The sequence below is a fragment of the Stenella coeruleoalba genome (assembly GCF_951394435.1).
Source record: "Stenella coeruleoalba genome assembly, contig: scaffold_231, whole genome shotgun sequence".
Classification (NCBI taxonomy): domain Eukaryota; kingdom Metazoa; phylum Chordata; class Mammalia; order Artiodactyla; family Delphinidae; genus Stenella; species Stenella coeruleoalba.
Genome location: NW_027646373.1, coordinates 434,230 through 459,209, shown reverse-complemented (window position 1 = coordinate 459,209; position 24,980 = coordinate 434,230). Strand labels below are relative to the sequence as shown.

At 41.3% G+C, this 24,980-nt stretch overlaps 1 long non-coding RNA gene across 1 annotated transcript; it reads left to right on the top strand.

Annotated features, from left to right (window-relative positions):
• The first annotated feature begins 593 nt into the window (after positions 1-593).
• LOC307181147 lies at positions 594-24,980 on the top strand. The gene is made up of 4 exons (XR_013826019.1): positions 594-675; positions 2,174-2,259; positions 20,627-20,691; positions 24,255-24,980. It is a non-coding gene; the product is annotated as an uncharacterized lncRNA (long non-coding RNA).

The following is a 24,980-nucleotide window of genomic DNA, read 5'->3' as shown; positions in this document are numbered from 1 at the left end:
GTAAAGCGTCTGGAATGTTGCACCCGAGTACCAGGGGAGGAAAACTGAGACATATTTGAACACGTCTCCCAATCACATGGTTGATCATACTCTAGGTTCCACATGCATGTTTTAGCTGAAGGAAGAATACCTTAAACCTGGGTAGTTGAAACCCGTGGAATGGGTACCATGCAATATGACTTCAAAGGGTCTTCATTTGCTCACCGAACCTCTCCAATCCTATCACTGCTGCGTTTATGCCCCTGTACACATGCTTGATTCTCTTTCGGAGACATAGCAATCCATAGGTTTTAAGATACTTACTAGTCAGCTACATTCTTAGGCGTTTAATATGGGGTGTTTAGTCCATTTCGTTGAGCAAGGAGTAGCTCTTGTCTATTCCATATTTGACTTAAGGAACTTTATCTGTGCTCATTTCAATCTCTGGTTTTATGCAGCACCCCAACTCACCTTTCCCCTTAAGCAAGCATAAGTTGGTTTTCTAAATTTGAGACCCTGTTCTGTTCTGTAATTCAGTTCCTGTGTAGCCAAGTTTACATTCCATGTATTACTGATATCTTATGATGTTTCTTTTTCTGTGTCACTTATTTCAGTTAGAATCATCATACCTGAATCCACTCATTGTGCTGCTAAGGGCCTGATGACATAGACTTCATTGCTGAGTGATATTGCTTCGTAAGTAAATACCACAACTTTTTTATCCATTTTTCACTTTCTGCGATGTTGAACTTGTACTGTAAATGAGGTTCTTGTAAACATAGGCGTCCTAAACTTTGGGGTGGCTGTGTCTTTTTGATTTTAATTTCCCTAAGCTATAGGACCATAAGTGGAAGTGCTCTAGGGTCTGTTGCTTTGTTTTTTAGATGTTTCAGGAAACACCATACACTTCTCCCGAGTGTCTGTTGGCAATTTACATCCCGCCCATCAGCACAACAAGGCTCCCAGTTCTCCATGGCCTGTCCTGCCTTTCTGGATTTTACACTTTTTTCAGATGGCCCTTTTGACTGGGGCGAAGTGAGACTTCATTGTAGTGCAGATTTCCTTTGCAAGCTTGCTTGGTTTGCCAAAAAGGGCGTATGCGTTTTTTCCTGAATATATTCAGGAAAAAACGCATACGCCCTTTTTGGCCAAGTGCATCATTGTGGACGTTCTGCCTCTTTTCCTATGCTTTCAATGCAATTCCAGTCTACCTCCTGAAATCGGTTTCCTGCAATTCTGCCCCGCTTTCAAGTCCTCTTGGCAGCCTTACTTCAGTATATTTTTGGACGATAGCTGTCATTTATAACTCTGAAGGTTTGTGAATTACAGTGCCCCTGAGCTCCTTTCTTCAACTCGCTTTCTTTTGAGCTGGCCGCAACACTGCAGGATGGCTTCAGGCCCTAATCTGGTTCCGGCACGGCACACTGATCCTTTGTTTATTTCCTCTTCCTGGTGGGAAATGAGAGTTAAATTTGCCCGTCCAGACACCTCCAGCTAGTCTCTCATTGGGTCTCCCTATTCCTGTTCATCTTCCGCAGAAATTGCAAACTGGGCCAAACAGGAGGTTAAAGGCACTGACTCTCCAAGATGGGAGAGTGTTAGTAAAGCGTCTGGAATGTTGCACCCGATTACCAGGGTACGAAAACTGAGACATATTTGAACACGTCTCCCGATCACACGGTTGATGATACTCTGGGTTCCACATGCATGTTTTTGCTGAAGGAAGAATCCCTTCAACCTGGAGAGTTGAGACCCGTGGAATGGGTACCATGCGATATGACTTCAAAGGGTCTTCATTTGCTCACCGAACCTCTCCAATCCTATCACTGCTGCGTTTATGCCCCTGTACACACGCTTGATTCTCTTTCGGAGACATAGCAATCCATAGGTTTTCAGATACTTACTAGTCAGGTACATTCTTAGGCGTTTAATATGGGGTGTTGAGTCCATTTCGTTGAGCAAGGAGTAGCTCTTGTCCATTCCATATTTGGCTTAAGGAAATTTATCTGTGCTCATTTCAATCCCTGGTTTTATGCAGCACCCCAACTCACCTTTCCTCTTAAGCAAGCATAAGTTGGTTTTCTAAATTTGAGACCCTGTTCTGTTTTGCAATCTAGTTCCTGTGTTGCCAAGTTTCCATTCCGTGTATTAGTGATATCTTATGATGTTTCTTTTTCTGTGTGACTTATTTCAGTTAGAATTATCATACCTGAATCCACTCATTATGCTGCTACGGGCCTGATGACATAGATTTCATTGTTGAGTGATATTGCATTCTACGTAAGTACCACAACTTCTTTATCCATTTTTCACTTTCTGCGATATTGAACTTTTACCGTAAATGAGGTTCTTGTAAACAGAGCTGTCCCAAACTTTGGGGTGGCTGTGTCTTTTTGATTTTAATTTCCCTAAGCTATAGGACCATAAGTGGAAGTGCCCTAGGCTCTGTTGCTTTGTTTTTTAGATGTTTCAGGAAACACCATACAGTTCTCCCTGAGTGGCTGTTGGCAATTTACATCCAGCCCATCAGCATAACAAGGCTCCCAGTTCTCCATGGCCTGTCCTGCCTTTCTGGATTTTACACTTTTCTCAGATGGCCCTTTTAACCAGTGGGAAGTGAGACTTCATTGTAGTGCAGATTTCCTTTGCAAGCTTGCTTGGTTGTACAAAAAGTGCATATGCGTTTTTTCCTGAATATATTCAGGAAAAAACACATACGCCCTTTTTGGCCAAGTGCATCATTGTCGACGTTCTGCCTCATTTCCTATGCTTTAAATGCAATTCCAGTCTACCTCCTGAAATCGGTTTCCTGCAATTCTGCCTTTCTTTCAATGCCTCTTCATAGCCTTTCCTCAATATCCTTTTTGAAAATTGTTGGCCTTTATAACTCTGCACGTTTTTGAATTGCAGTGGCCCTGAGCTCCATTTTTCAGCTCTTATTTTTGTGATCTTGCCTCATAACCGCAGGATTCCTTCAGGCCCTATTGTTCTTGTGGGACACCTTGCTGTGCCTTTGGTTAATTCTTCTTACTGATGTGAAATTAGAGTGACATGTGCCCATTGAAACCACTACATTAGTTTCTCACTGGTTCCCCCTAACCCATTCATCCTCCGCACTATCTGCAGACTGTGCGATACTGGGACTTAAAGGCATTGACTCTCCATGTGAGGTTGTTGTTAGTAAAGCTGCTGGAATGTCGATCCGGAGCCCCAGGAGAGGAACAATGAGGTGTGTTTTAGAAACCTTTCCTGATCATATGGTATACCAGTCGCTGGGTTTCCCAAGCATGGTTTAGCTGTAGGAAGATTCCCTTCAACCTGGAGTGTTGGGACCCTTGGAATGAGTAGCATGAAGTATTGCATTAAACTTTTGGCAGTTGCTCACCAAAGCTCACCAATCCTCTCAGCCCCAAGTGTCCAGCCTTATGTCTTATCCAGCTGTGGGTTTATATGTGGTCAATCCAGGTTGCATCACAGCCCCTGAGCGAATTTTGTAAGAATTTTTCTCTCTTTCATTGTTTCTGCGTTTTGTTTTTAAAATTTATTTCTATAATGGGGTTTAGCTCATCTTCACTGCTGTGTTTGTGCCGCTCTGCACACACTTGATTCCCTTATGGAGATATATCAATACATGGGTTTTAAGATTCTTATTACTCAGATATATTTCTCTGCGGTGTATAGGGTGTGTTGAGGCCAGTTCATTGAGCAAGGTGTAGATCTTGTCTAATACCTATTTGGTTTATTGAACGGTATCTGTGCTAATTTCAAACTCTGGTTTTATGCATCACCCCACCTCTCCTTTCCCCTTAAGCTGACATAAGTGTGTTTTCTAAATGTGAGACACTGTTCTGTTCTGTAATTCATTTCTTGTGCAGCCATATTTACCCTCCCTCTATAAGTGATATCTTATGATATGTTTCTTTTTCTGTTTGACTTATTTCAAGTAGTATTATCGGACCTAAATCCACTCTTTATCCTTCTACTAGCCTTATTACATTGATTTCATGGTGAAGAGATATTCCATTGTACATAAGTACCACATCTTCTTTATCCATTGTTCTCTTTCCTGGGATATTTAAGGTGTACTGAAGTTGAGGTTCTTGTAAACAGAGTAGCCCTAAACTGTGGTGTGCTTGTGTCTTGTTGATTTTTAGACTTCCCTAGATATACTCCCATGATTGGAAGTGTCCTATGCTCTGTAGCTCTGTTTTTTAGATGATTTAGGAACCACCATACACTCCTCCAGAGTGGCTCTCGGCAGTTCACACACTGCCCATCAGCGTATAAAGGCTCCCTGTTCTCCATGGCCTGTCCTGCATTTCTGGTTTTTACAATTTTTTAGGATGGCCCTTTTGACCGGTGGGAAGTGAGACTTCTTTGTTGTGCACATTTGCATTGCTTGCTTGGTTCCTTGCCCATAAGGTGTATATGCGTTTTTTCCTGGATATAATCAGGAAAAAACGCATACGCCCTTTTGGGCCAACTGCATCATTGTCGAAATTCTGCCGCTTTTCATGTGCTTTAAAGACGAGTCCAATCTATCTCTTGAAATCTGTTTCTTGCAATTCTGTCTTGCATTCAGATCCTCTTCTTTGCCTTACCTCAACATAATTTTGGACGTTAGTTTTCATTTATAACTCTGCAGGTTTGTGAATTGCAGTGACCCTGAGCTCCATTTTTTAAGTTGCTCTTTTGTGAGCTGGCCTCAAACCCGCAGGATTGCTTCAGGCCCTATTTTGGCTCCAGCGAGGTGGGCTGAGCCTTTTTTTAATTCTTATTCTTAATGGGAAATTAGAGTGATATGTGCCCGTCCAAACCCCTACAACTATTCTCTCATTGGTTCCCCCTCTTCCCGTTCATCCTCCTCACAATTTGCAAAATGTGTGAAACAGAAGTTGAAATGTGCTGATTCTCCAAGTGGGGAGATTCTAAGTAACGTGGCTGGAATGGTGAACAGGAGCACCAGGAGAGGATAAATGAGCTGCATTTTAGACACATCTCCCGATCACATGGTGTACAGTCCTCTGGGTTTTCCATGCATGTTTTAGCTGTAGGAAGATCCCTTGAACCTGCAGATTTGGGACCCATTGAATGGGCACCAGGTAGTATTACTTTAAAGGGTGTGCATTTCCTCACCCAAGCTCACATTTCTCTTAGCGCGAACAGTTTCCAGCCTTATGTCTCATCCTGCTGTGGGTCTAGACGTGTTCAATCCATGTTGCATCACCGTCCCTGAGGAAAAGTTGTAAGAGGTTTTCTCTGTCTCTCTGTCGTTTATTTTTTTCAATTTATTACTATATTGGTTACAGCTGATTTTCAAAGCTCTGTTTCTTGCTGCTGTACATCCACTTGATTCACGTACAGAGAGACATCAGTAAATTCTTTTTCAGATTCTTACCAGTCGTATATATTCTTTTCCGGTGACTTGAGTGTGCTGAGTGTAGTTCTTTTAGCTACCGTGTAGGCCTTGTTGATTATCAGTTTGGTATTTGGAATGGTATCTTTGCTAATTTCAACCTCCTGGATGATGCCTCACCCCTCCCCACCTTTCCCGTTTAGCAGCCTTATGCGTGTTTTCTACATATTTGACTATGTTTTTGTTTTGTAATTTATTTCATGTGTAGCTATTTTGGATTCCACCTTTAAGTGATATCTTATGATATGTGTCTTTTTCTTTTTGAATTCTGTCACTTAGAATGATCATACGTAACTCCTCCAGAGTTGTTACAACTGGCCATATTTCATTGATTTCCAGGCTGAGTAATATTCCACTCTACATAAGTACCTCATCTCTATCCATTTTTTCCCTCCAGAGACATTTAAGTTATATCCTAGTCGAGGATCTTTTAAACAGAGAGGGGGTAAACATTGGGGTGCCTGTGTCCTCTCGATTTTTGTTTTTCCCAAGATATACGCCCATGAGTGCAAGTGCCCTATGCTCTGTAGCTCATTTTTTAGATGCTTTAGTAAACACAATATACTTCTCCAGAATGGCCGTTGGCAATATACATTTCCACTATAAGTCTCACAGGGCTCCCTCTTCTCATTGCCCTGTCCTGCATTTCTGTTGTTTACGCTTTATGAGGATGGCTCTTGTGACTGATGCGAAGTGATATCTTTTGTAGTATTGATTTCCAGTGCCCACCTGTTTGGTTGGCTAAAAAAGTGTATGCCCTTTTCTTGAATATATACAGAAAAAAACGCATACACCCTTTTTGGCCAACTGCAATGTTGGCAATGTTCAGCTCCTTTTCTTGTGCTTAATGGTGAGTCCTTTCTACCTCCTCAAATCCCTTTCCTGCCATTCTCCCTTGCTTACAAGTCCTTTTCTCTGACTTTCCTCAAGACATTTTTCAGTGATGGATATTTTCAACTCTGCAGTTTCGTGAATTTTACTGCCCCTGAGTTCCATTGTTCAACTTGTGTTTATGGGAACTGGCCACAAAGCAGCAGGATTTCCTCAAGCCCTATACTGTTTCCATGGGCAACCCTAGCCTTTGGTCAATTCGTCTTCCTGATTGGAAATTAGAGTGACATGTGCCTGTCTGAACACCTAGGACTTGTCTCTCATTGTTCCTCATCCTTCCGCTTCATCCTCTGGACAAATTCCAAACTGTACGCAACAGGATGTTGACAGTGCTGACATCTCCAAGTGGGGAGACTGTTAGTAAAGACGCTGGAGGGGTGAACCCGAGCACCAGGAGATGAGGAGATGAGATGCCTTTTCCAAACTCTTCCCGATCAGACGGTATACTATCCTCTGGGTGTGACAGACATGTTTTAGCAGTAGGAAGAGTCCCATTCATGTAAGGAGAACACCAGGGCTTTTTCAAAATCAGTGTCTCCCCGAAACCCAAACTGGGGAATTTTTTAAGCTACGGCTACACATATGTTCATTAAGGGCCTTGGGAAGTAGGCAGAGTCCAAACTTTAGATGATTGAAGTCTTCAGGGTCAGAAGCACTCACCACCAGCTTCCCTTAGGCTACACTTTAACTGTCATTGATAGATGATGTCAATAAAAATATCTATTCTTTTTCAGATTATTTCCCCTTATAGGTTATTGCAAAATGTTGAGTGTAGTTCCCTGTGCTATACAGTAGTTCCTTGTTGATGATCTATTTTATACATAGCAGTGTGTATGTGTTAATCCCAAACTGTTAATTTATCCCTCCTCCCACCTTTCCCCTTTGGTAATAATAAATTATAAGATTTTATACTTCTCAGAAATGGGGGAGCTGAAAGAGAGGTATCATTTTCAATGGAAAAGCATTTAAAACAAGATTGAAGGTTTAACCAAGATTATTAGATGTACATCCTTGGAAAGAAATCACTTCGTTTCTCTAATATTGACCTGACAAATAAGACAAACCCTTTCACTGAACTTGCTTATAATAAAGTGATGGAAATATCAAATGGAAGTGTTAGAAACATCTTATTTTACCCGAGCCTTATACACTGTTCTATGTTAACTACAGTTTGGCTCACACATCTGTTCATTGAGGTTACAATAGTCTCAATTTCTGTTACTGATCCTCCAGAGTGGACCCCAACAAGTGTTCCCCTGCCCAGTGTCATTGGGGCCAACAGATCGAGACTGAGTTTGGTTCACAAGCAAAGGAAACTTTATATTTTGATCAGAGAATGGAGAGGTGAGAGCATGCACTACCCCGTGGGCTGTGGGCTGGGCTGCTGTGTAGAGATCCTGTCAGAGTCATTGGGAGGGAGGGGACAGAGCTTTCAAGGGCTGGGTTGGCTGCAGCTCAGGCTCTATATCGTGGAGTCTGCACTGGGCCCCAGGAGCTGAGGTGTCGACCCAGCCATTCTGCACTAGGAAATCTGGTCTGAAGTGGCGGGTGTGGAGCCTCTGCATGCGAGACCCTAGGAGTACGTGAAATTAGACAAAGCACAAAGGATAAAAAAGTTAGACTTGACTTTATTGCACAGATTCTATTTTTATCTCCCAGGGATTTTTAATGGGCTTTGCTGGGGACAAACCCCTCCTCTGCCTTTTGTCCCGTTCCTCATTCTTGGAGTTCTGAGGGTGCAGACCCTTCTTCTGTAACTGCTGAGTGCTGAGTTGGGAGCCCTCGTACCCAGGGGCGAGGGTCAGAACTTCTCCCCAGCAGCCTCCAGGTGACGTTGATTTTCCCCAGGCCCCCTGCCTCCTTGCTCGTCCACCTGAACACCAGCATTGGAAGTGTTATAGATTCTAATGACCTTTAAGGGTCCAGGAAAGAGATGTGCAGAGACGTTGTGGGGGCCGGTTTCACCTCGCCCCACATTTGTTCGGCCACCTTTGGCTGACTGTTTCTGCCAGCCTAGATGCTCTGACCAGTAGTCTGTGCTTTCTTCAATTAGGCCCCTGAATTAACGTACAAACAGCACCAGGTGTCAGAGCCCTGCCCACTCAACTCCCAGACAGTCCAGGGTCAGTGGTGATCAAGGACCATGATGGCCACTGAGTCAGCAGCCTTTTGAAGTAAACAGGAGTCCAGCCAGTCTTATTGGCCACCATCATCACGGTGTCTGTAGGCTTTTCTATAGTGACAGTGTGATATACGGTTCCCCCGCCAAGATTATTAGCTCCCCTCTGGGTGCAGTAAGTCCTGCAAGCAGTAGTCTACTGTTTTGGGACACACTCTTGTTGTTTTATGAGAAAAACTCCAGGTCAAGTGATGTTCACACGAGTCGTCATGGTGCCCTGTTGCCCCCGGTTATCTCTCTGGATGTTGGAGTTGGAAGGCCTCCTCACTCGAGGTCGGTGTGCCAACGGAACGAACCCTGCAACTTCAGGGCATGGTTGGTGGTTAGGATCACCACGTGGGGTCCTTTTCCCTTAGGAGGGAGGTGGCCTTTTGGGCTGCTGATTTCCAGGTTTTTAGATACCGCCAGTATCTTGGCCAGATGTGGCAGTGGGTCAAGCCCCTTGGTGACCATAGTTTATCCTACCTGGATGGCATTCTTGCATTGTTCCATTTCAAGTGGTCCCAGTTTTTGCACTAATTCTCCAATGGCGATTCACCTTTCACCGGGAATGTAAAGGTCAAAGGGTTTAGCTAAATTAGGGAGTTCCAGGGCAAGGGTCTGAATTGACTGCTCTTTCCATTCTTGAAAGGCCACTTCTGGATTCTATTCAAAAGGATCATCATCTTTTCCTTTCAGTGTTTCATATAGAGGCCCAGCTAGTAGACTGTAGTTAGGGATCCAGAAGCAGCAAACCCTGGCCTCCCCAGGAACCCCTAAGCTGTCTTCTAGTTTTAGAAAGGGGTAAGGCTGAAAATGGTTTCTTCCCTTTCCTGGGATGGGCTTCTCTGACCTTCTGTGAGAATGAAGCCCAGGCAGGTCACCGCAGTCTGTGATATTTGAGCTTCTTTTTGGACGACTTCTATCCTTTATTGGCTTGGTAGTTCAGAGGCCTCCTTAGTAGGGCTGGCGATCAGAATGTCATCTGCGTATTGAAGGAGGGTTTCCTTTTCCAGAGGTAGAACTTTTAGGTCTTTAGCTAAGCTTTCCCCAAAGATGGTGTGGGAATTTTTGCACCCTTGGGGCCAGACGGCCCGGAAGTATTGTTTTAGTTGTATGTTGAGTCCTGCCACTCACAAGCCAAAATTTCTTGTGACTCTGGGACTAATGGAATACAAAAGAAGGCATCATTGAAGACTAATACAGAATACCATGTCCTGGTGGTTGCTAGAATGACCAGCAGGGTGTAGGAATTAGGAGCAGCTGGAGGTATATCCTCGGTGGCTTCACTGACTGTCCTGACATTCTTTACCAGGTCCCCAGCAGCCCATGGGGCTCTCGTGGTCAGACCAATCCCCGGATACAGAGCTACCCTTGCAGGTACCGTGGCAGGGCTGGGCACACAGGAACCATGCACATAGCCCTCATTGCAGAGCACCCCCAGCTCACCTGTCACTCAGAGCTGACACAGAGCACCTCAGAGCAGGACTTGAACTAACAAACAGCAGCTGCGACAGGTCTGTGACCCTGGTCATCACTCTGTACGGCCTCCCTCCACCTGGTCTTCCAGAGACTTCCACTGCACCCGGGGCACCAGGCCTCTGTCTCCAACCACCACCCACCCCTCCTCTCCCTGACTCCTGGGTTCCTCTCATTAGGAGAGTGTTTTCTTGAAGTTGTCTCCCACTCATGGGCCAGATAAAATGATTAGAAAACAAGCCAAAGCTGCAGCCCCTTGTCTATCTTGACTCTCAGGAGCCCACACCTGTTCCTTGGACCTGGCCGGTTCAGCAAGTTCCATTTTCTGCAACTGTGAGCCCCTGAGGGGTGATGATTGGCTGACCTGGGCAGCCTTACCGTGCCGGCCAGCCCTCCCCAGGTGTGCCTGGGTTGAGATCAATATAAATACCACTCCAGGCAGCAAGAGCCCCTGCAGCCGTGCCTGACGCCATTTTCTCTGCCCTGTCAGCAGTCTCGGGGCTGGGCTGGTGGGAGGGAGTGAGAGGCCACAGCTTTGTGGGTGGCCCAGTGTGAGTGGGGCTCTGTTGGACTTTCTGCAGCAGTTGCCAGGCTGCCACCTGCTAAGGAAGAGGATGTGTCACCCATACCTGCTGCTGGAATTTCTCCCTGGGCAGAGGTGAGGAAGGAAAAAAGCAGTGGGGGCAGGGACAGGACGGGTATCTCAGGCAGGGAAATGGAAATCTTCCAGAAGAGCACCCAGGGCCAGTACCATCCTGGCTGGCCTGCAGGCACCAAGTCGGCTGGCATGCTGTCACTCGTGTGGCTCCATGGCCCTTCCTCTAGGCTTTCAAGTCCTTGTACATATTCAGGTGTTTTACCTGGGAAGGTTGGGAACAGTTCAGCAGCAGCTGGCCTGGGGCTCATCTCACGTTTACTCACAGATGCCTCGGCACAGTCCCCCAGGCTTGTAATGAGGACACTCCTTGCGGGGGGGCTGCTGGCTGCATGCGAGATGATTCCCCACCTCTGACCAACTTCAGAATTGTCTACCACTGAAGCAAGTGCCCTGATAGGGTTTTCATCTGTATAACTGGTGGGTTCTGTTTTGTTTTTTCTTTTTTGTTTCAAGGTAGGTTTTATTCCTCTTTTTTGTACTTATGGATGTAAGCATGGAAATAATTCATTCATATAAATACATGTATGTGAAGGGAATAACTTTTTTCCGTTTTTTAAAAAATTTTATTTTTCATTTTATTTTATTTATTTTTATACAGCAGGTTCTTATTGGTTATCTATTTTATACATATAAATGTATACATGTCAATCCCAATCTCCCAACTCCTCCCACCGCCACCCCCCCCATGGTTTTCCCCTCTTTGTGTCCATACATTTGTTCTCTACATCTGTGTCTCTATTTCTGCCCTTCAAACTGGTTCATCTGTACCATTTTTCTAGGTTCCACATATATGCGTTAATATACAATATTTGTTTTTCTCTCTCTGACTTACTCCACTCTGTATGACAGTCTCTAGATCCATCGACGTCTCTACAAATGACACAATTTCATTCCTTTTTATGGCTAATAGTCCATTTTATATATGTACCACATCTTTATCCATTCGTCTGTCTGTGGGCATTTAGGTTGCTTCCATTACCTGGCTATTGTAAATAGTGCTGCAATGAACATTGTGGTGAATGTGTCTTTTTGATTTATGGTTTTCTCTGGGTATATGCCCAGTAGTGGGTTGCTGGATCATATGGTAATTCTATTTTTAGTTTTTTAAGGAACCTCCATACTGTTCTCCATAGTGACTATCAATTTACATTCCCACCAATCGTGGAAGAGGGTTCCTTTTCTCCACACCCTCTCCAGCATTTGTTGTTTGTAGATTTTCTGATGATGCCCATTCTAACAGGTGTGAGGTGATACCTCATTGTAGTTTTGATTTGCATTTCTCTAATAATTAGTGATGTAGAGCAGCTTTTCATGTGCTCCTTGGCCATCTCTACATCTTTTTGGAAGAAATGTCTATTTAGATCTTCTGCCCATTTTTGTATTGGGTTGTTTGTTTTTTTAATATTGAGCTGCATCAGCTGTTTATATATATTGGAGATTAATCCTTTGTCCATTGATTCAGTTGCAAATATATTCTCCCATTCTGAGGGTTGTCTTTTTGTGTTTGTAGTTTCCATTGCTTTGCAAAAGCTTTTACGTTTCATTAGGTCCCATTTGTTTAGTTTTCTTTTTTATGTCATTACTCTAGGAGGTGGATCAAAAAAGATCTTGCTGTGATTTATGTTAGAGTATTCTTCCTATGTTTTCCTCTAAGAGTTTTATACTGTCCGGTCTTACATTAAGGTCTCTAATCCATTTTGAATTTATTTTTGTGTATGGTGTTAGGGGGTGTTCTAATTTCATTCTTTTACATGTAGCTGTCCATTTTTCCCAGCACCACTGATTGAAGACACTGTCTTTTCTCCATTGTATAGTCTTGCCTACTTTGTCATAGATTAGTTGACCATAGGTGTGTAGGTTTATCTCTAGGCTTCTTTCTTTTTTATTTTCCTTTTACACCTTTATTGGAGTATAATTGCTTTACAATGGAGTGTTAGTTTCTGCTGTATAACAAAGTGAGTCAATTATACATATACATATATCACCATATCCCCTCCCTCTTACATCTCCCTCCCACCCTCCACATCCCACCCCTTTAGGTGGTCGCAAAGCACCGAGCTGATCTCCCTGTGCTATGTGGCTGCTTCCCAGTAGCTATCGATGTTACATTTGGTAATGTATATATGTCCATGGCACTCTCTCACTTCGTCCCAGCTTACCCTTCCCCCTCCCCGTGTCCTCAAGTCCTTTCTCTATGTCTGTGTCCTTAATCCTGTCCTGCCCCTAGGTTCTTCATAAACTTTTTTCTTTAGATTCCATATATCTCTGTTAGTACACGGTATTTATTTTTCTCTTTCTGACTTACTTCACTGTGTAGGACAGACTCTAAGTCCATCCCCCTCACTACAAATAACTCAGTTTTGTTTCTTTTTATGGCTGAGTAATATTCCATTTATATATGTGCCAGATATTCTTTATCCATTTATCTGTCGATGGACACTTAGGTTGCTTCCATGTCCTGGCTATTGTAAGTAGAACTGCAATGAACATTGTTGTATATAACTCTTTTTGAATTATGGTTTTCTCAGGGCAAATGCCCAGTAGTTGGATTGCTGGGTCGTATGGTACTTCTATTTTTAGTTTTTTCAGGAACCTCTATACTGTTATCCCTAGTGGGTATAGCAATTTACATTCCCAGCAACAGTGCAAGAACGTTCCCTTTTCTCCAGTAAATGCCTCTCCAGCATTTATTGTTTGTAGATTTTTTGATGATTGCCATTCTGACTGCTGGGAGTTGATACCTCACTGTAGTTTTGATTTGCATTTCTCTAATGATTAGTGATGTTCAGCATCCTTTCACGTGTTTATTGGCAATCTGTATATCTCCTTTGGAGAAATGTCTATTTAGGTCTTCTGCCCATTTTTGGATTGTGTTGTTTGTTTTTGTGATATTGAGCTACACGAGCTGCTTGTAAATTTTGGAGATTAATCTTTTGTCATTTGCTTCATTTGAAAACATTTTCTCCCATTCTGAGGGTTGTATTTTCGTCTTGTTTATGTTTTCCTTTGCTGTGCAAAAGCTTTGAAGTTTCATTAGGTCCCATTTGTTTATTTTTGTTTTTATTTCCACTTCTCTAGGAGGTGGGTCAAAAAGGATCTTGCTGTGATTTATGTCATAGAGTGTTCTGCCTATGTTTTCCTCTAATAATTTTATAGTGTCTGGTCTAACATTTAGATCTCTAATTCATTTTGAGTTTATTTTTGTGTATGGTGTTATGGAGTGTTCTAATTTCATTCTTTCACGTGTAGTTGTCCAGTTTTCCCAGCACCACTTACTGAAGAGACTGTCTTTTCTTCATTGTATATCTTTGCCTCCTTTGTCATAGATGAGTTAGCCATAGGTACGTAGGTTTATCTCTGGGCTTTCTATCTTGTTCAATTGATCTATATTTCTGTTTTTGTGCCAGTACCATATAGTCTTGATTAATGTAGCTTTGTAGTATAGTCTGAAGTTAGGAAGTCTGATTCCTCCAGCTCTTTTAATTTCCCTCAAGACTGCTTTGGCTATTCGGGGTCTTTTGTGTCTCCATACAAATTTTAAGATTTTTTTGTTCTAGTTCTGTAGAAAATGCCAGTGGTATTTGATAGGGATTGCATTGAATCTGTAGCTTGCTTTGGGTACTATAGTCATTTTCACAATATTGATTCTTCTAATCCAAGAACATGGTTTATACCTCCATATGTTTATATCATCTTTGATTTCTTTCAGCAGTGTCTTATAGTTTTCTGAGTACAGGTCTTTTACCTCCTTATGTAGGGTCATTCCTCCGTATTTTATTCTTTTTGTTGCAATGGTGAATGAGATTGTTTCCTTAATTTCTCTTTCTGATCTTTCATTGTTAGTGTATAGGAATGCAAGAGATTTCTGTGCATTAATTTTGTATCCTGCAACTTTACCAAATTCATTGATTAGCTCTGGTAGTTTTCTGGTGGCATCTTTAGGATTCACTATGTGTAGTATCGTGTCATTTGCAAACAGTGACAATTTTACTTCTTCTTTTCCAATTTGTATTCCTTTTATTTCTTTTTCTTCTCTGATTACTGTGTCTAGGACTTCCAAAAACTATGTTGAGTAATAGTGGTGAGAGTGGACATCCTTGTCTTGTTCCTGATCTTAGAGGAAATGCTTTTAGTTTTTCACTATTGAGAATGATGTTTGCTGTGGGTTTGTCATATACTGCCTTTATTATGTTGAGGTAGATTCCCTCTATGCCCACTTTTTGGAGACTTTTAATCATAAATTGGTGTTGAATTTTGTCAAAAGCTTTTCCTGCATCTATTGGGATGATCATATTTTTATTCTACAATTTGTTAATATGGTGTATCACATTGATTGATTTGTGTATATTGAAGAATTCTTGCATCCCTGGGAAAAACCCCACCTGATCATGGTGCATGATCCTTTTAATGTGTTGTTTAATTCTGTTTCCTAGTATTTTGTTGAGGATTTTTACATCTATATTAATCAGTGATATTGGTCTTTAATTTTCTTTTTCTGTAGTATCTTTGTCTGGTTTTGGTATCAGGGTGATTGTGGCCTCATATAATGAGTTTGGGAGTGTTCCTTCCCCTGAAAAGTTCTGAAGAGTTTGAGAAGATTGGGTGTTAGCTCTTGTCTAAATGTTTGATAGAATTCACTTCTGATGCCATCTCGTTCTGGACTTTTGTTTGTTGGAAGATTTTTAATCACACTTTCAATTTCATTACTTGTGATTGGTCTGTTCATATTTTCTATTTCTTCCCGGTTCAGTCTTGGAAGGTTATACCTTTCTAAGAATTTGTCCATTTCTTCCAGGTTGTCCATTTTATTGGCATAGAGTTGCTTGTAGAGGTCTCTTAGGATGCTTTGTATTTCTGTGGTGTCTGTTACAACTTCTCCTGTTTCATTTCTAATTTTATTGATTTGAGTCCTCTCCCTCTTTTACTTGAGTCTGGCTAAAGGTTTATCATTTTTGTTTATCTTCTCAAAGAACCAGCTTTTAGTTTTATTGATCTTTGCTATTGTTTTTATTTCATTTATTTCTGCTCTGATCTTTATGATTTCTTTCCTTCTATTAACTTTGGGTTTTGTTCTTCATTCTCTAGTTCCTTTAGGTGTAGGGTTAGATTGTTTATTTGAGATTTTTCTGGTTTCTTGAGGTAGGCTTTTATTGCTATAAACTTCCCTCTTAGAACTGTTTTTGCTGCATCCCATAGGTTTTGGATCATCGTGTTTTTGTTGTCATTTGTCTCTAGGTATTTTTTGATTTCCTCTTTGATTTCCTCAGTGATCTCTTGGTTATTTAGAAATGTATTGTTCAGCCTCCATGTGTTTGTTTTTTACGTTACTTTCCCTGTAATTGATTTCTAATCTCATAGCATTGTGGTTGGAACAGCTGCTTGATATGATTTCAGTTTTCTTAAATTTACTGAGGCTTTATTTGTGACCCAAGATGTGATCTATCCCGGAGAATGTTCCGTGTGCCATTGAGAAGAACTTGTAGTCTGCTGTTTTTGGATGGAATGTCCTATAAATATCCATTAAATCTATCTGGTCTATTGTGTCATTTAAAGCTTGTGTTTCCTTATTAATTTTCTGTCTGGATGATCTCCATTGGTGTAAGTGAGGTGTTAAAGTCCCTTGCTATTATTGTGTTACTGTTGATTTCCTCTTTTATAGCTGTTAGCAGTTGCCTTATGTATTGAGGTGTTCCTGTGTTGGGTACATATATATTTATAATTGTTATATCTTGGATTGATCCCTTGATCATTATGTAGTGTCCTTCCTTGTCTCTTGTAACATTCTTTATTTTAAAATCTATTTTATCTGATATGAGTATTGCTACTCCAGCTTTCTTTTGATTTTCATTTGCATGGAATATATTTTTCCATCCTCTCACTTTCAGTCTGTATGTGTCCCTAGGTCTGAAATGGGTCTCTTGTAGACAGCATATATATGGATCTTGTTTTTGTATCCATTCAGTGAGCCTGTGTCATTTGGTTGGAGCATTTAATCCATTCACGTTTAAGGTAATTATCAATATGTATGTTCCTATTATTATTTTCTTAATTGTTATGGGTTTGTCTTAGTGGGTCCTTTTCTTCTCTTGTGTTTCCCACTTAGAGAAGTTCCTTTAGCATTTGTTGTAGAGCTGGTTTCGTGGTGCTGAATTCTCTTAGCTTTTGCTTGTCTGTAAAGCTTTTGATTTCTCCATCAAATCTGAATGAGATACTTGCTGGGTGGAGTACTCTTGGTGGTAGGTTCTTCCCTTTCATCACGTTAAATTTATCATGCCACTCCCTTCTGGCTTGTAGATTTTCTGCTGAGAAATCAGCTGTTAACCTTATGGGAATTCCGTTGTATGTTGTCATTTTTCCCTTGTTGCTTTCAATAATTTTTCTTTGTCTTTAATTTTTTCAATTTGATTACTGTGTGTCTCGGCATTTTTCTCCTTTGGTTTATCCTGCCTGGGACTCTCTGCGCTTCGTGGACTTCGGTGGCTATTTCTTTTCCCATGCTAGGGAAGTTTTCAACTATAATCTCTTCAGATATTTTCTCGAGTCCTTTCTCTCTCTGTTCTCCATCTGGGACCCCTATAATGCGAATGTTGTTGCATTTAATGTTGTCCCAGAAGTCTCTTAGGTTGTCTTCATTTATTTTCATTCTTTTTCTTTATTTTGTTCCATGGCAGTGATTTCCACCTTTCTGTCTTCCAGGTCACTTATCCGTTCTTCTGTCACAGTTATTCTGCTACTGATTCCTTCTAGTGTATTTTTCATTTCAGTTATTGTATTGTTCATCTCTGTTTGTTTGTTCTTTAATTCTTCTAGGTGTTTGTTCCTTAATTCTTCTAGGTCTTTGTTAAGCATTTCTTGCATCTTCTCGATCTTTGCCTCCATTATTTTTCTAAGGTTTTGGATCATCTTCACTATCATTATTCTGAATTCTTTTACTGGAAGGTTACCTATCCCCACTTCATTTCGTTGTTTTTCTGAGGATTTATCTTGTTCCTTGATCTGGTATAAAGTCCTCTGCCTTTTCATTTTCTCTATCTTTCTGTGAATGTGGTTTTCCTTCCACAGGCTGCAGAATTGTAGTTCTTCTTGCTTCTGCTGTCTGCTCTCCAGTGATTGAGTCTATCTGAGAGGCTTGTGCAAGCTTCCTTATGCAAGGGACTGGTGGTGGGTAGAGCTGGGTGTTGTTCTGGTGGGCAGAGCTTTAATCTGCTTGTCTGTGGATTAAATAAAAGTTTAATAAAAAGTTTAATCCACTTGTCTGCTAATGCATGGGGCTGGGTTCCCTCCCTGTTGGTTGTTTGGACTTTTTTTTGGAGGGCAGATGTCATTACAGAACTGCAAGTTTGGTGAATATTTAGTGACCATTAGCACTGGGTTTAAAGCTGCTGTTGTGGGAAACGGCCACAAGGAGGCAGCATTTGTCCTTTCCCAAATCTGGGTACTAGGGCAGCAGAGCCTTTCTGGAAGTCGTGGTCCTAGGTTTTAAGTTAGAATGGAATGTGCCAGGAGGAACGCCCATAAGTTTATGTCTCATTACATCTTGGTTTTTAAAATTTATTTAATCGGGGTAATGATTAGATATTGTTTGTCCAGATGTACACAATCTGGTTCATTTGTACAATATATATGTCTATTCATGTTCAGATCCTCTTCCCATGTAAAATATTACAGTGTTCCATAGACCTCCCTTGCTATATGGTCCGTCTTTTTGATATATGTTTATTATATGTATTTGTATACGTATGGTAACGTTAATCTTAATTTATCCATTCTGCCCACCTTTCCTTTTAGATAAGCATACTTAATTTCTAAGTCTGTGAGTGTCTTTCTCTGTGGAAATATGTTCATTTGTGTTAGTTATTAGATAACGCCTATAAGTGATATCATAGGATATAGGTCTTTTGCTTTCTGACTTACCTCATATTCTGTGATTATCTCCAAGCTCATCTATGGCACCTCAAATAGCAGTGTTTCATTGTTTTCCATGGCTAATATTCTATTGTGAACGTGGACCACTTCTTCTTCATCCATACATCTGTTGATGGACATTTTGGTGGCTTCACTGTCTTGGCTATTGTGAATAAGGCTGCAGTGCAGCTTTTGCAGCCCGCGTCTTCTCGATTCTGGTCTTCTCAGGTGAGAGGCCCAGTGGTGTGACTGCTGCATCGAATGGTACCTCAACTTTTACTTTTAATCGTAGCTCCTTTCTGTTCTCATTATTGGCTCTTACCACGTTACATCTCACCAGCAGCTAGAGGGTACACAGTTCTCTAAAACCCCTTCAGAATTTATTGTTTGTAGACCTTTTGCTGATGGTCAGTCGACTGGTGTGAGTTGAAACCTTTTTGTACATTAGATTTGCATGAGTCTAATAATTCCTGAGGTTGAGCTTTCACCCATTTTCCTTTTTTTAAACAAGAGAGTGAGTCAAACTTACCTCTTCATACTATCGTCTTGAAAAATTTGCCAGTTTTGAATTTTATTGTCCATTCCCTACCTCAGCACAGTTGTTTAGGGCAGGTGTCCTTTGCAGCCCTGAGTCCTTGTGAATGTTAAGAGAACATTAGCTGTGGGCTTAACGCCGCTCTTGCGGAAAACGGCCACAAGGCAGCAGAATTTCTACATTTCCAACTCTGGGTTTTTGGGCAGCAGAGCCTTCCTGGAAATCGTGTTAGTAGGCTGCAAATTAGAGTGGAATGTGCCAGAGCACATCCCCAAGAGCTTATATCTCCTTACTTCTTGTTTGTTTTATAAATTTAATTTTTATTAATTATCAGAGCAAACTTGATAAAAATATTTTGTTTCTCCTAGGTGTACAGAATCTCGTTCATTATATCAATGTATCTGTCATTTATCTTTGCATTCTTTACCATGTAGGTTATTACAGAGTGTTGCCTAGACCTCTCTTGGTATTCCATAGGTATTTTGTGATTATATATTTCATATGTATTAGTACATGTCTGTTAACCCTCATATCCTAATTCACACATTCCTTACACTTTTCCATTGGTTAAACATAATTTTTTTTTCTTAATCCATGCTTTTCCTTCTCTTGGAAATAAGTTCATGAGTATCAACTTTTAGGTAACACCTAGAAGTGATGTCATAGGATATCTGTCTTTCACTTTCTTTCTTTAATTTGAGTGATTATCTCTAGGTCCTTATATGGTGGTGCAAACGGCACTGTTTCATTGTTTTCCATGGCTTATATTCCATTGTTTACATGGACCACTTCCTCTTTGTGCATTTTTCTGTTGATGGACATTTTGGTTTCTTCCAAGTCTTGGCTATGTTAAATATTCCTGCAGTGCAGGATTGCCAGTCTGTGTCTTTTCCATTCTGCTCTGCTCAGGTGATAGGCACATCAAAGGACCTACCAGATCACATGGTAGCTCAATTTTTACCCTTAAACGCACCTCCATTATGTTCTCACTACTGGCTGTTACCAGTTTACATCCCCCCCAGCAGCTGGAGGGTACACAGTTCTCTGAAACCCCTTCAGCATTTATTCTTTGTAGACTTTTTGCTGAAGAACATTCTGACGGCTGTGAGGTGAACATTTCTGTAATTGGATTTGCATGGCTTTATTCATTGCTGATGTTGCGCATTTTTCAATTCCCTTTTATTTTAAAGAGAAAAAAAAGAAAAGACAAAATGTGCGTAAAATATGCCTCTTGACATTGTCTTCTTGAAATGTTGACGTCTTTTGAATTTTCTGGTCGATTACGACCCCAGGACATTTTTGAGGCCCGGTGTCCTTTACAGTGCTGCACATATTTTGAATATTAAGTGACCATTACCTCTTGGTTTAAAGCTGCTGTTGTGTGAAACAGTCACAAGGCGGCAGCATTTCTCCTTTACCAAATCTGGTTACCAGGGCAACAGAGCCTTAATGGAAGTCCTGTTCTAGGTTGAAAATTAGAATGGGATGTGCCAGGAAAAATTCCTTTCAGTTTATGTCTCATTATTTCTTGTTCATATTTTTAATTTAATTTTTATTTTTTATCGCAGCAAATTTGATTACAATGTTTTTTTTTTTTTGTTCTAGGTGTGCAAGATGTGGTTCTTTCACACACATACATATATCTATTCTTCTTCAGAACCTTTTCCCAGGTAGGTTATGACACAATGTTGAGTAGTCTTCTCTTGGTATTCCGTAGGTCTTTGGTGATTATATATTTCACATGTGTTTCTATATCTATGTTAACCCCAATATCGTAATGTATCCAATCCTCACACCTTTCGATTTGGGGAACCATAAGTTTGTTCAATGAATCTGTGATTGCCTTTCTCTGTGGAAATATCTTCATTGTTATGAATTTTCAGGTAACACCTATAAGTGATATACGTTAGGTGTCTTTCGCTTTCTCACTTACTACAAGTTGCATGGTTACCTCTAGACTCATCTATGGTGCTGCAAATGGCATTGTTTCACTTTTTTCCCGAGCTAATATTCCATCTCTACATGTAACAGTTCCTCTTTGTCCACTCATCTGTTGATGGACTTTTGGTTGCTTCCATGTCTTGGCTATTGTAATACTGCTGCAGTGCAGATTTGCCTGCCTGTGTCTTTCCAATTCTGTCTTCTTATGTTATAGGCCCAGGAGTGGGCCTGCTGGATCATATAATAGCTCAATATTTACCTTTTAAAGGCACCTCCACCCTGTTCCCATTAGTGACTCTTACCAGGTTACGTCCCACTTCAAATTAAGGGTATGCATTTCTCCACAACCTCTTCAGCATTGATCGTTTGTAGTTTCTTTCCTGATGGTTATTCTGAATGGTGTGAGCTGATACCTCTGTGTGGTTGGATTTGCATGTGTCTCATAATCCTTTGAAACTGAGCTTTCAGGCATGTCCTTTTATTTTTCAAACGGTTATTACAGCTTAGTTCTTCAAATGGTTTTCTTGAAATATGTGCCACATTTTGAAATACTTTGGCCTTTACCTCCCGCAAGACATGATGAAGGCAGGTTTCCTTTACAGCCCTGCAGGACTTGTTCATATGAAGTGACAATTAGCATAGGTTTTAAAGCTGTTTTTTCAGGTAATGGCCAGAGGGTGGAGCATTTCATAATTCTATGAAACGTAACTGAACACACAATATATATTTTTTCTTTTAAATTTCCATTGTTACTTTTTTAAAGTACAATTATAATTGAAGTTCTTTGTAACAAGTGAAATTTAAAAAATTAAAGGAAAAGATAATATTTTACCACTTGCCATCCTTTCCCATTTACTGAAACGACCAGCATAATGTGTAGATTTCTCATTTTATCCAGGTGTTCTATACATCTGGAATATCATGCTTCTCACTGTAGAAAAACAGATTTAGCTCTCACACTTTTTATAGGCTACATAACATTCCATAGAACAGAAGTACCAACTATTTCAGACTTAGCTTTTTGAGGGACACTCAGGTTACTTTCTGTTTTATTTTGTTGTTCTTTTTTTGGGGGGGGGTAGGAGTTTATTATTTATTTATTTATTTTTGTTGTGTTGGGTCTGAGTTTCCGTGTGAGGGCTTTCTCTAGTTGTGGCAAGTGGGGGGCCACTCTTGATCTCGGTGCGCAGGCCTCTCACTATTGCGGCCTCTCTTGTTGCAGAGCACAGGCTCCAGATGCGAGGGCTCACTGGTTGTGGCTTATGGGCCTAGTTGCTCCATGGCATGTGGGATCCTCCCAGACCAGGGCTCGAACCTCTGTCCCCTGCATTAGCAGGCAGATTCTAACCACCGCACCACCAGCGAAGCCCTCTATTTTGTTGTTCTGCTAGTTTGTTTTAACCCAAGAAAATATTTTTTTAAATACAAAAAAACAAAATTAAGCTAAGGGTAAGGATTAGGGTTTAGGGTAAGATTTAGGGTTAGGGTATGGGTTAGGATTATTGTATGGCTTAGAGTATGGTTTAGGGTTATGGTTATGGTACGGGTTAGTGTTAGGGTACAGTTTAGGGTATGGCTATGGTTTAGTGTTAGGGTACGGGTTAAGGTATGGGTTAGTGTTAGGGTATGGGTTAGGATTCAGGTACGGTTTATGTTCAGGGTTATGGTTAGGTTTAGTGTATGGGTTAGTGTTAGGTACGGGTTAGGGTTAGGTTTAGTGTTAAGGAAGGGGTAGAGTTTAGGGTACAGGATAGGGAACAACAAAGGGTTAGGGTTAGGGTACGTGTTAGGGTACAGTTTAGTGTTAGTGTACGGGTTAGGATTAGAGTACGGTTTAGGGTAAGGTTTAGAGTTAGGGTTAGGGGACGGGTATGGTTTGGGGTACAGTTTAGGGTATGACCACGGGTTAGGAGTAGGGTAAGTGTTAGGGTACGGTTTAGTGTTAGTGTACAGGTTAGGATTATGGTACGGGATAGTGTAAGGGTTAGGGTTAGGGAATGGGTACAGATTAGGTTGCAGGTTAGGGTATGACAACGGGTTAAGGTTAGGGTACGTGTTAGTGTATGGGTTAGGATTAGGGTACGGGTTAGGTTATGGGTTAGTGTTAGGGGATGGGTTAGGATTAGGATACGGGTTATGGTATGGTTTAGGGAAAGGGTTAGGATACGGGGTAGGGTTAGGATAAAGTTTAGTGTATGGCTATGTGTTACTGTTAGGGTACATGTTAGCGTACGGGTTAGTGTTCGTGTACAGCTTAGGGTAAGGGTTAGGGTTAGGGAACGGGTACGGTCTCAGGTACAGGTTAGGGTATGGTAGCGGGATAGGGATAGTGTACGTGTTAGGATGAGACTTCTTTGTAGTGCAGATTTGAATTTCCCGCTTGCTTGGTGGGCCAAAAAGTGTGTATGCATTTTATCCTGAATATACTCAGGAAAAAACGTATACACCCTTTTTGGCCAAGTGCATCGCTGCCAAACGATGTGCCAAACAGGAGGTTACAAGCACTGACTCTCCAAGTGGGGAGATTGTTAGTAAAGCGTCTGGAATGGCGAACCCGAGTACCAGAGGACGAATAATGAGATGCGTTTTAGAAACCTTGCCCGATCACACTGTGGACCATCCTCTGGGTTTCCCACGCATGTTTTAGCTGTAGGAAGAATCCCTTAAACCTGGAGGGTTGGGACCCATGGAATGGGTAGCACGCAGTACTACTTCAAAGGGTCTGCATTTGCTCACCGAACCTCACCAATCCTCACAGCCCCAAGTGTCCAGCCTTATGCCTCACTCAGCTGTGGGTGTAGATGTGGTAAATCCAGGTTTCATCACAAGCCTGAACGAGTTATTTAAGAATTTCTCTCTCTTTCACTGTCTTTGTGTTTTGATTTTGAAATTTATTTTTATAATGGGGTTGAGCTGATTTGCACTGCTGTGTTTATGCCGCTCGATGCACACTTGATTCTCTTACGGAGACATATAAATACATAGGTTTTAAGATTCTTACTACTCAGATATATTCCTCTGCGGTGAATAGGGGGTGTTGAGTCCACTTCGTTGAACAAGGAGTATATCTTGTCTATTACTGGCTTATGGAACGGTATCTGTGCTCATTTCAATCTCTGGATTTATGCAGCACCCCAACTCACCTTTCCCCTTAAGCAAGCATAAGTTGGTTTTCTAAATGTGAGACTCTGTTCTGTTTTGTAATTCAGTTCATGTGTAGCCAAGTTTACATTCCCTCTATAAGTGTTATCTTATGACTAGTTTCTTTTTCTGTGTGACTTATTTCACTCAGAATCATCGAACCTAAATCCACTCATTATGCTGCTACGGGCCTGATGACATTGATTTCATTGCGGAGTGATATTCCATTGTATGTAAGTACCACAACTTCTTTATCCATTTTTCTCTTTCTGGGATATTTAAGTTGTTCCGTTGTCGAGGTTCTTGTAAACACAGCAGCCCTAAACTTTGGGGTGGCTGTGTCTTTTTTATTTTAATTTCCCTAAGCTATAGGACCATAAGTGGAAGTGCCCGAGTCTCTGTAGCTTTGTTTTTTAGATGTTTCAGGAAACACCATACACTTCTCCAGAGTGGCTGTTGGCCATTTACATCCCGCCCATCAGCATAACAAGGCTCCCAGTTCTCCATGGCCTGTCCTGCCTTTCTGGATTTTACACTTTTTTCAGATGGCCCATTTAACCGGTGGGAAGTGAGACTTCATTGTAGTGCGGATTTCCATTGCACGCTTCCTTGGTTGGCAAAAATGGCCGTATGCGTTTTTTCCTGGATATATTCAGGAAAAAACGCATATGCATTTTTTGGCCAAGTGCATCATTGTCGAAGTTCTGCCGCTTTTCATGTGCTTTAAATGCAATTCCAATCTACCTCCTGAAATCTGTTTCCTGCAATTGTGCCTTGCTTTCAAGTCCTCTTCACAGCCTTACCTCAATATATTTTTGGACGATAGTTGTCCTTTATAACTCTGCAAGTTTGTGAATTGCAGTGACCCTGAGCTCCT